This window comes from Leucopleurus acutus (assembly GCF_964270905.1).
Source record: "Leucopleurus acutus genome assembly, chromosome: 5".
NCBI lineage: Eukaryota > Metazoa > Chordata > Mammalia > Artiodactyla > Delphinidae > Leucopleurus > Leucopleurus acutus.
Genome location: NC_139147.1, coordinates 145,062,306 through 145,075,322, shown reverse-complemented (window position 1 = coordinate 145,075,322; position 13,017 = coordinate 145,062,306).

Here is a 13,017-nt window from a genome sequence, read left to right as displayed (position 1 = left end):
ACCTCGTTTATGGTACAAGTTCAATAGCGCAGAAAGTGAAAAATGGATAAAGAAGTTGTGGTACTTACGTACAATGCAATATCACTCAGCAATGAAATCTATGTCATCAGGCCCGTAGCAGCATAATGAGTGGATTCAGGTATGATGATTCTAACTGAAATAAGTCACACAGAAAAAGAAACATCATAAGATATCACTAATACGCGGGATGTAAACTTGGCTACACAGGAACTGGATTACAAAACAGAACAGGGTCTCAAATTTAGAAAACCAACTTATGCTTGCTTAAGGGGAAAGGTGAGTTGGGGTGCTGCATCAAACCAGAGATTGAAATGAGCACAGATAAAGTTCCTTAAGCCAAATATGGAATAGACAAGAACTACTCCTTGCTCAACGAAATGGACTCAACACCCCATATTAAACGCCTAAGAATGTACCTGACTAGTAAGTATCTTAAAACCTATGGATTGCTATGTCTCTGAAAGAAAATCAAGTGTGTGTACAGGGGCATAAACGCAGCAGTGATAGGATTGGAGAGGTTCGGTGAGCAAATGAAGACCCTTTGAAGTCATATTGCATGGTACCCATTCCACGGGTCTCAACTCTCCAGGTTTAAGGGATTCTTCCTTCAGCTAAAACATGCACGTGGAACCCAGAGTATGATCAACCGTGTGATCGGGAGACGTGTTCCAATATGTCTCAGTTCTCATCCCCTGGTACTCGGGTGCAACATTCCAGACGCTTTACTAACACTCTCCCGACTTGGAGAGTCAGTGCCTTTAACCTCCTGTTTGGCCCAGTTTGCAATTTCTGCGGAAGATGAACAGGAATAGGGAGAACCAATGAGAGACTAGCTGGAGGTGTCTGGACGGGCAAATTTAACTCTCATTTCCCACCAGGAAGAGGAATTAACCAAAGGCTCAGCGTGCCGAGCCGGAACCAGATTAGGGCCTGAAGCAATCCTGCGGTGTTGCGGCCAGCTCACAAGAAAGTGAGTTGAAGAAAGGAGCTCAGGGGCACTGTAATTCACAAACCTGCAGAGTTATAAATGACAGCTATCGTCCAAAAATATACTGAAGTAAGGCTGCCAAGAGGACTTGAAAGCGGGGCAGAATTGCAGGAAACCGATTTCAGGAGGTAGACTGGAATTGCATTTAAAGCATAGGAAAAGAGGCAGAACGTCCACAATGATGCACTTGGCCAAAAAGGGCGTATGCGTTTTTTCCTGAATATATTCAGGAAAAAACGCATATGCTCTTTTTGGCCAACCAAGCAAGCTTGCAAAGGAAATCTGCACTACAATGAAGTCTCACTTCCCCCCGGTCAAAAGGGCCATCTGAAAAAAGTGTAAAATCCAGAAAGGCAGGACAGGCCATGGAGAACTGGGAGCCTTGTTATGCTGATGGGCGGGATGTAAATTGCCAACAGCCACTCGGGAGAGGTGTATGGTGTTTCCTGAAACATCTAAAAAACAAAGCAACAGAGCCTAGGGCACTTCCACTTATGGTCCTATAGCTTAGGGAAATTAAAATCAAAAAGACACAGCCACCCCAAAGTTTGGGACAGCTCTGTTTACAAGAACCTCGTTTACGGTACAAGTTCAATAGCGCAGAAAGTGAAAAATGGATAAAGAAGTTGTGGTACTTATGTACAATGCAATATCACTCAGCAATGAAATCTATGTCATCAGGCCCGTAGCAGCATAATGAGTGGATTCAGGTATGATGATTCTAACTGAAATAAGTCACACAGAAAAAGAAACATCATAAGATATCACTAATACACGGAATGTAAACTTGGCTACACAGGAACTGGATTACAAAACAGAACAGGGTCTCAAATTTAGAAAACCAACTTATGCTTGCTTAAGGGGAAAGGTGAGTTGGGGTGCTGCATAAAACCAGAGATTTAAATGAACACAGATAAAGTTCCTTAAGCCAAATATGGAATAGACAAGAACTACTCCTTGCTCAACGAAATGGACTCAACACCCCATATTAAACGCCTAAGAATGTACCTGACTAGTAAGTATCTTAAAACCTATGGAATGCTATGTCGCTGAAAGAAAATCAAGCGTGTGTACAGGGGCATAAACGCAGCAGTGATAGGATTGGAGACGTTCGGTGAGCAAATGAAGACCGTTTGAAGTCATATTGCATGGTACCCATTCCACGGGTCTAAACTCTCCAGGTTTAAGGGATTCTGCCTTCAGGTAAAACATGCACGTGGAACCCAGAGTATGATCAACCGTGTGATCGGGAGACGTGTTCCAATATGTCTCAGTTCTCGTCCCCTGGTACTCGGGTGCAACATTCCAGACGCTTTACTAACACTCTCCCGACTTGGAGAGTCAGTGCCTTTAACCTCCTGTTTGGCCCAGTTTGCAATTTCTGCGGAAGATGAACAGGAATAGGGAGAACCAATGAGAGACTAGCTGGAGGTGTCTGGACGGGCAAATTTAACTCTCATTTCCCACCAGGAAGAGGAATTAACCAAAGGCTCAGTGTGCCGTGCCGGAACCAGATTAGGGCCTGAAGCAATCCTGCGGTGTTGCGGCCAGCTCACAAGAAAGCGAGTTGAAGAAACGAGCTCAGGGCCACTGTAATTCACAAACCTGCAGAGTTATAAATGACAGCTATCGTCCAAAAATATACTGAAGTAAGGCTGCCAAGAGGAGTTGAAAGGGGGGCAGAATTGCAGGAAACCGATTTCAGGAGGTAGACTGGAATTGCATTTAAAGCATAGGAAAAGAGGCAGAATGTCCACAATGATGCACTTGGACAAAAAGGGCATATGCGTTTTTTCCTGAATATATTCAGGAAAAAACGCATACGCCCTTTTTGGCCAACCAAGCAAGCTTGCAAAGGAAATCTGCACTACAATGAAGTCTCAATTCCCCCCGGTCAAAAGGGCCATCTGAAAAAAGTGTAAAATCCAGAAAGGCAGGACAGGCCATGGAGAACTGGGAGCCTTGTTATGCTGATGGGCGGGATGTAAATTGCCAACAGCCACTCGGGAGAGGTGTATGGTGTTTCCTGAAACATCTAAAAAACAAAGCAACAGAGCCTAGGGCACTTCCACTTATGGTCCTATAGCTTAGGGAAATTAAAATCAAAAAGACACAGCCACCCCAAAGTTTGGGACAGCTCTGTTTACAAGAACCTCGTTTACGGTACAAGTTCAATATCGCAGAAAGTGAAAAATGGATAAAGAAGTTGTGGTACTTACGTACAATGCAATATCACTCAGCAATGAAATCTATGTCATCAGGCCCGTAGCAGCATAATGAGTGGATTCAGGTATGATGATTCTAACTGAAATAAGTCACACAGAAAAAGAAACATCATAAGATATCACTAATACACAGGATGTAAACTTGGCTACACAGGAACTGGATTACAAAACAGAACAGGGTCTCAAATTTAGAAAACCAACTTATGCTTGCTTAAGGGGAAAGGTGAGTTGGGGTGCTGCATAAAACCAGAGATTGAAATGAGCACAGATAAAGTTCCTTAAGCCAAATATGGAATAGACAAGAACTACACCTTGCTCAACGAAATGGACTCAACACCCCATATTAAACGCCTAAGAATGTACCTGACTAGTAAGTATCTTAAAACCTATGGATTGCTATGTCTCTGAAAGAAAATCAAGCGTGTGTACAGGGGCATAAACGCAGCAGTGATAGGATTGGAGAGGTTCGGTGAGCAAATGAAGACCCTTTGAAGTCATATTGCATGGTACCCATTCCACGGGTCTCAACTCTCCAGGTTTAAGGGATTCTTCCTTCAGCTAAAACATGCACGTGGAACCCAGAGTATGATCCACCGTGTGATCGGGAGACGTGTTCCAATATGTCTCAGTTCTCGTCCCCTGGTACTCGGGTGCAACATTCCAGACGCTTTACTAACACTCTCCCGACTTGGAGAGTCAGTGCCTTTAACCTCCTGTTTGGCCCATTTGCAATTTCTGAGGAAGATGAACAGGAATAGGGAGAACCAATGAGAGACTAGGTGGAGGTGTCTGGACGGGCAAATTTAACTCTCATTTTCCACCAGGAAGAGGAATTAACCAAAGGCTCAGCGTGCCGTGCCGGAACCAGATTAGGGCCTGAAGCAATCCTGCGGTGTTGCGGCCAGCTCACAAGAAAGCGAGTTGAAGAAAGGAGCTCAGGGGCACTGTAATTCACAAACCTGCAGAGTTATAAATGACAGCTATCGTCCAAAAATATACTGAAGTAAGGCTGCCAAGAGGACTTGAAAGCGGGGCAGAATTGCAGGAAACCGATTTCAGGAGGTAGACTGGAATTGCATGTAAAGCATAGGAAAAGAGGCAGAACGTCCACAATGATGCACTTGGCCAAAAAGGGCGTATGCGTTTTTTCCTGAATATATTCAGGAAAAAACGCATACGCCCTTTTTGGCCAACCAAGCAAGCTTGCAAAGGAAATCTGCACTACAATGAAGTCTCACTTCCCCCCGGTCAAAAGGGCCATCTGAAAAAAGTGTAAAATCCAGAAAGGCAGGACAGGCCATGGAGAACTGGGAGCCTTGTTATGCTGATGGGCGGGATGTAAATTGCCAACAGCCACTCGGGAGAGGTGTATGGTGTTTCCTGAAACATCTAAAAAACAAAGCAACAGAGCCTAGGGCACTTCCACTTATGGTCCTATAGCTTAGGGAAATTAAAATCAAAAAGACACAGCCACCCCAAAGTTTGGGACGGCTCTGTTTACAAGAACCTCGTTTACGGTACAAGTTCAATAGCGCAGAAAGTGAAAAATGGATAAAGAAGTTGTGGTACTTACGTACAATGCAATATCACTCAGCAATGAAATCTATGTCATCAGGCCCGTAGCAGCATAATGAGTGGATTCAGGTATGATGATTCTAACTGAAATAAGTCACACAGAAAAAGAAACATCATAAGATATCACTAATACACGGGATGTAAACTTGGCTACACAGGAACTGGATTACAAAACAGAACAGGGTCTCAAATTTAGAAAACCAACTTATGCTTGCTTAAGGGGAAAGGTGAGTTGGGGTGCTGCATAAAACCAGAGATTGAAATGAGCACAGATAAAGTTCCTTAAGCCAAATATGGAATACACAAGAACTACTCCTTGCTCAACGAAATGGACTCAACACCCCATATTAAACGCCTAAGAATGTACCTGACTAGTAAGTATCTTAAAACCTATGGATTGCTATGTCTCTGAAAGAAAATCAAGTGTGTGTACAGGGGCATAAACGCAGCAGTGATAGGATTGGAGAGGTTCGGTGAGCAAATGAAGACCCTTTGAAGTCATATTGCATGGTACCCATTCCACGGGTCTCAACTCTCCAGGTTTAAGGGATTCTTCCTTCAGCTAAAACATGCACGTGGAACCCAGAGTATGATCAACCGTGTGATCGGGAGACGTGTTCCAATATGTCTCAGTTCTCGTCCCCTGGTACTCGGGTGCAACATTCCAGACGCTTTACTAACACTCTCCCGACTTGGAGAGTCAGTGCCTTTAACCTCCTGTTTGGCCCAGTTTGCAATTTCTGCGGAAGATGAACAGGAATAGGGAGAACCAATGAGAGACTAGCTGGAGGTGTCTGGACGGGCAAATTTAACTCTCATTTCCCACCAGGAAGAGGAATTAACCAAAGGCTCAGCGTGCCGTGCCGGAACCAGATTAGGGCCTGAAGCAATCCTGCGGTGTTGCGGCCAGCTCACAAGAAAGCGAGTTGAAGAAAGGAGCTCAGGGGCACTGTAATTCACAAACCTGCAGAGTTATAAATGACAGCTATCGTCCAAAAATATACTGAAGTAAGGCTGCCAAGAGGACTTGAAAGCGGGGCAGAATTGCAGGAAACCGATTTCAGGAGGTAGACTGGAATTGCATTTAAAGCATAGGAAAAGAGGCAGAACGTCCACAATGATGCACTTGGCCAAAAAGGGCGTATGCGTTTTTTCCTGAATATATTCAGGAAAAAACGCATACGCCCTTTTTGGCCAACCAAGCAAGCTTGCAAAGGAAATCTGCACTACAATGAAGTCTCACTTCCCCCCGGTCAAAAGGGCCATCTGAAAAAAGTGTAAAATCCAGAAAGGCAGGACAGGCCATGGAGAACTGGGAGCCTTGTTATGCTGATGGGCGGGATGTAAATTGCCAACAGCCACTCGGGAGAGGTGTATGGTGTTTCCTGAAACATCTAAAAAACAAAGCAACAGAGCCTAGGGCACTTCCACTTATGGTCCTATAGCTTAGGGAAATTAAAATAAAAAAGACACAGCCACCCCAAAGTTTGGGACGGCTCTGTTTACAAGAACCTCGTTTACGGTACAAGTTCAATAGCGCAGAAAGTGAAAAATGGATAAAGAAGTTGTGGTACTTACGTACAATGCAATATCACTCAGCAATGAAATCTATGTCATCAGGCCCGTAGCAGCATAATGAGTGGATTCAGGTATGATGATTCTAACTGAAATAAGTCACACAGAAAAAGAAACATCATAAGATATCACTAATACACGGGATGTAAACTTGGCTACACAGGAACTGGATTACAAAACAGAACAGGGTCTCAAATTTAGAAAACCAACTTATGCTTGCTTAAGGGGAAAGGTGAGTTGGGGTGCTGCATCAAACCAGAGATTGAAATGAGCACAGATAAAGTTCCTTAAGCCAAATATAGAATAGACAAGAACTACTCCTTGCTCAACGAAATGGACTCAACACCCCATATTAAACGCCTAAGAATGTACCTGACTAGTAAGTATCTTAAAACCTATGGATTGCTATGTCTCTGAAAGAAAATCAAGCGTGTGTACAGGGGCATAAACGCAGCAGTGATAGGATTAGAGAGGTTCGGTGAGCAAATGAAGACCCTTTGAAGTCATATTGCATGGTACCCATTCCACGGGTCTCAACTCTCCAGGTTTAAGGGATTCTTCCTTCAGCTAAAACATGCACGTGGAACCCAGAGTATGATCAACCGTGTGATCGGGAGACGTGTTCCAATATGTCTCAGTTCTCGTCCCCTGGTACTCGGGTGCAACATTCCAGACGCTTTACTAACACTCTCCCGACTTGGAGAGTCAGTGCCTTTAACCTCCTGTTTGGCCCAGTTTGCAATTTCTGCGGAAGATGAACAGGAATAGGGAGAACCAATGACAGACTAGCTGGAGGTGTCTGGACGGGCAAATTTAACTCTCATTTCCCACCAGGAAGAGGAATTAACCAAAGGCTCAGCGTGCCGTGCCGGAACCAGATTAGGGCCTGAAGCAATCCTGCGGTGTTGCGGCCAGCTCACAAGAAAGCGAGTTGAAGAAAGGAGCTCAGGGGCACTGTAATTCACAAACCTGCAGAGTTATAAATGACAGCTATCGTCCAAAAATATACTGAAGTAAGGCTGCCAAGAGGACTTGAAAGCGGGGCAGAATTGCAGGAAACCGATTTCAGGAGGTAGACTGGAATTGCATTTAAAGCATAGGAAAAGAGGCAGAACGTCCACAATGATGCACTTGGCCAAAAAGGGCGTATGCGTATTTTCGTGCAGGAAAAAACGCATACGCCCTTTTTGGCCAACCAAGCAAGCTTGCAAAGGAAATCTGCACTACAATGAAGTCTCACTTCCCCCCGGTCAAAAGGGCCATCTGAAAAAAGTGTAAAATCCAGAAAGGCAGGACAGGCCATGGAGAACTGGGAGCCTTGTTATGCTGATGGGCGGGATGTAAATTGCCAACAGCCACTCGGGAGAGGTGTATGGTGTTTCTGAAACATCTAAAAAACAAAGCAACAGAGCCTAGGGCACTTCCACTTATGGTCCTATAGCTTAGGGAAATTAAAATCAAAAAGACACAGCCACCCCAAAGTTTGGGACGGCTCTGTTTACAAGAACCTCGTTTACGGTACAAGTTCAATAGCGCAGAAAGTGAAAAATGGATAAAGAAGTTGTGGTACTTACGTACAATGCAATATCACTCAGCAATGAAATCTATGTCATCAGGCCCGTAGCAGCATAATGAGTGGATTCAGGTATGATGATTCTAACTGAAATAAGTCACACAGAAAAAGAAACATCATAAGATATCACTAATACACGGGATGTAAACTTGGCTACACAGGAACTGGATTACAAAACAGAACAGGGTCTCAAATTTAGAAAACCAACTTATGCTTGCTTAAGGGGAAAGGTGAGTTGGGGTGCTGCATAAAACCAGAGATTGAAATGAGCACAGATAAAGTTCCTTAAGCCAAATATAGAATAGACAAGAACTACTCCTTGCTCAACGAAATGGACTCAACACCCCATATTAAACGCCTAAGAATGTACCTGACTAGTAAGTATCTTAAAACCTATGCACTGCTATGTCTCTGAAAGAAAATCAAGCATGTGTACAGGGGCATAAACGCAGCAGTGATAGGATTGGAGAGGTTCGGTGAGCAAATGAAGACCCTTTGAAGTCATATTGCATGGTACCCATTCCACGGGTCTCAACTCTCCAGGTTTAAGGGATTCTTCCTTCAGCTAAAACATGCACGTGGAACCCAGAGTATGATCAACCGTGTGATCGGGAGACGTGTTCCAATATGTCTCAGTTCTCGTCCCCTGGTACTCGGGTGCAACATTCCAGACGCTTTACTAACACTCTCCCGACTTGGAGAGTCAGTGCCTTTAACCTCCTGTTTGGCCCAGTTTGCAATTTCTGCGGAAGATGAACAGGAATAGGGAGAACCAATGAGAGACTAGCTGGAGGTGTCTGGACGGGCAAATTTAACTCTCATTTCCCACCAGGAAGAGGAATTAACCAAAGGCTCAGCGTGCCGTGCCGGAACCAGATTAGGGCCTGAAGCAATCCTGCGGTGTTGCGGCCAGCTCACAAGAAAGCGAGTTGAAGAAAGGAGCTCAGGGGCACTGTAATTCACAAACCTGCAGAGTTATAAATGACAGCTATCGTCCAAAAATATACTGAAGTAAGGCTGCCAAGAGGACTTGAAAGCGGGGCAGAATTGCAGGAAACCGATTTCAGGAGGTAGACTGGAATTGCATTTAAAGCATAGGAAAAGAGGCAGAACGTCCACAATGATGCACTTGGACAAAAAGGGCGTATGCGTTATTTCCTGAATATATTCAGGAAAAAACGCATACACCCTTTTTGGCCAACCAAGCAAGCTTGCAAAGGAAATCTGCACTACAATGAAGTCTCACTGCCCCCCGGTCAAAAGGGCCATCTGAAAAAAGTGTAAAATCCAGAAAGGCAGGACAGGCCATGGAGAACTGGGAGCCTTGTTATGCTGATGGGCGGTATGTAAATTGCCAAGAGCCACTCCGGAGAGGTGTATGGTGTTTCCTGAAACATCTAAAAAACAAAGCAACAGAGCCTAGGGCACTTCCACTTATGGTCCTATAGCTTAGGGAAATTAAAATCAAAAAGACACAGCCACCCCAAAGTTTGGGACGGCTCTGTTTACAAGAACCTCGTTTACGGTACAAGTTCAATAGCGCAGAAAGTGAAAAATGGATAAAGAAGTTGTGGTACTTACGTACAATGCAATATCACTCAGCAATGAAATCTATGTCATCAGGCCCGTAGCAGCATAATGAGTGGATTCAGGTATGATGATTCTAACTGAAATAAGTCACACAGAAAAAGAAACATCATAAGATATCACTAATACACGGAATGTAAACTTGGCTACACAGGAACTGGATTACAAAACAGAACAGGGTCTCAAATTTAGAAAACCAACTTATGCTTGCTTAAGGGGAAAGGTGAGTTGGGGTGCTGCATCAAACCAGAGATTGAAATGAGCACAGATAAAGTTCCTTAAGCCAAATATGGAATAGACAAGAACTACTCCTTGCTCAACGAAATGGACTCAACACCCCATATTAAACGCCTAAGAATGTACCTGACTAGTAAGTATCTTAAAACCTATGGATTGCTATGTCTCTGAAAGAATATCAAGCGTGTGTACAGGGGCATAAACGCAGCAGTGATAGGATTGGAGAGGTTCGGTGAGCAAATGAAGACCCTTTGAAGTCATATTGCATGGTACCCATTCCACAGGTCTCAACTCTCCAGGTTTAAGGGATTCTGCCTTCAGGTAAAACATGCACGTGGAACCCAGAGTATGATCAACCGTGTGATCGGGAGACGTGTTCCAATATGTCTCAGTTCTCGTCCCCTGGTACTCGGGTACAACATTCCACATGCTTTACTAACACTCTCCCGACTTGGAGAGTCAGTGCCTTTAACCTCCTGTTTGGCCCAGTTTGCAATTTCTGCGGAAGATGAACAGGAATAGGGAGAACCAATGAGAGACTAGGTGGAGGTGTCTGGACGGGCAAATTTAACTCTCATTTCCCACCAGGAAGAGGAATTAACCAAAGGCTCAGCGTGCCGTGCCGGAACCAGATTAGGGCCTGAAGCAATCCTGCGGTGTTGCGGCCAGCTCACAAGAAAGCGAGTTGAAGAAAGGAGCTCAGGGGCACTGTAATTCACAAACCTGCAGAGTTATAAATGACAGCTATCGTCCAAAAATATACTGAAGTAAGGCTGCCAAGAGGACTTGAAAGCGGGGCAGAATTGCAGGAAACCGATTTCAGGAGGTAGACTGGAATTGCATTTAAAGCATAGGAAAAGAGGCAGAACGTCCACAATGATGCACTTGGCCAAAAAGGGCGTATGCGTATTTTCGTGCAGGAAAAAACGCATACGCCCTTTTTGGCCAACCAAGCAAGCTTGCAAAGGAAATCTGCACTACAATGAAGTCTCACTTCCCGCCAGTCAAAGGGGCCATCTGAAAAAAGTGTAAAATCCAGAAAGGCAGGACAGGCCATGGAGAACTGGGAGCCTTGTTATGCTGATGGGCGGGATGTAAATTGCCAACAGCCACTCGGGAGAGGTGTATGGTGTTTCCTGAAACATCTAAAAAACAAAGCAACAGAGCCTAGGGCACTTCCACTTATGGTCCTATAGCTTAGGGAAATTAAAATCAAAAAGACACAGCCACACCAAAGTTTGGGACAGCTCTGTTTACAAGAACCTCGTTTACGGTACAAGTTCAATATCGCAGAAAGTGAAAAATGGATAAAGATGTTGTGGTACTTACGTACAATGCAATATCACTCAGCAATGAAATCTATGTCATCAGGCCCGTAGCAGCATAATGAGTGGATTCAGGTATGATGATTCTAACTGAAATAAGTCACACAGAAAAAGAAACATCATAAGATATCACTAATACACGGGATGTAAACTTGGCTACATAGGAACTGGATTACAAAACAGAACAGGGTCTCAAATTTAGAAAACCAACTTATGCTTGCTTAAGGGGAAAGGTGAGTTGGGGTGCTGCATCAAACCAGAGATTGAAATGAGCACAGATAAAGTTCCTTAAGCCAAATATGGAATAGACAAGAACTACTCCTTGCTCAACGAAATGGACTCAACACCCCATATTAAACGCCTAAGAATGTACCTGACTAGTAAGTATCTTAAAACCTATGGATTGCTATGTCTCTGAAAGAAAATCAAGCGTGTGTACAGGGGCATAAACGCAGCAGTGATAGGATTGGAGAGGTTCGGTGAGCAAATGAAGACCCTTTGAAGTCATATTGCATGGTACCCATTCCACGGGTCTCAACTCTCCAGGTTTAAGGGATTCTTCCTTCAGCTAAAACATGCACGTGGAACCCAGAGTATGATCAACCGTGTGATCGGGAGACGTGTTCCAATATGTCTCAGTTCTCGTCCCCTGGTACTCGGGTGCAACATTCCAGACGCTTTACTAACACTCTCCCCACTTGGAGAGTCAGTGCCTTTAACCTCCTGTTTGGCCCAGTTTGCAATTTCTGCGGAAGATGAACAGGAATAGGGAGAACCAATGAGAGACTAGCTGGAGGTGTCTGGACGGGCAAATTTAACTCTCATTTCCCACCAGGAAGAGGAATTAACCAAAGGCTCAGCGTGCCGTGCCGGAACCAGATTAGGGCCTGAAGCAATCCTGCGGTGTTGCGGCCAGCTCACAAGAAAGCGAGTTGAAGAAAGGAGCTCAGGGGCACTGTAATTCACAAACCTGCAGAGTTATAAATGACAGCTATCGTCCAAAAATATACTGAAGTAAGGCTGCCAAGAGGACTTGAAAGCGGGGCAGAATTGCAGGAAACCGATTTCAGGAGGTAGACTGGAATTGCATTTAAAGCATAGGAAAAGAGGCAGAACGTCCACAATGATGCACTTGGCCAAAAAGGGCGTATGCGTATTTTCGTGCAGGAAAAAACGCATACGCCCTTTTTGGCCAACCAAGCAAGCTTGCAAAGGAAATCTGCACTACAATGAAGTCTCACTTCCCCCCGGTCAAAAGGGCCATCTGAAAAAAGTGTAAAATCCAGAAAGGCAGGACAGGCCATGGAGAACTGGGAGCCTTGTTATGCTGATGGGCGGGATGTAAATTGCCAACAGCCACTCGGGAGAGGTGTATGGTGTTTCCTGAAACATCTAAAAAACAAAGCAACAGAGCCTAGGGCACTTCCACTTATGGTCCTATAGCTTAGGGAAATTAAAATCAAAAAGACACAGCCACCCCAAAGTTTGGGACAGCTCTGTTTACAAGAACCTCGTTTACGGTACAAGTTCAATATCGCAGAAAGTGAAAAATAGATAAAGATGTTGTGGTACTTACGTACAATGCAATATCACTCAGCAATGAAATCTATGTCATCAGGCCCGTAGCAGCATAATGAGTGGATTCAGGTATGATGATTCTAACTGAAATAAGTCACACAGAAAAAGAAACATCATAAGATATCACTAATACACGGGATGTAAACTTGGCTACATAGGAACTGGATTACAAAACAGAACAGGGTCTCAAATTTAGAAAACCAACTTATGCTTGCTTAAGGGGAAAGGTGAGTTGGGGTGCTGCATCAAACCAGAGATTGAAATGAGCACAGATAAAGTTCCTTAAGCCAAATATGGAATAGACAAGAACTACTCCTTGCTCAACGAAATGGA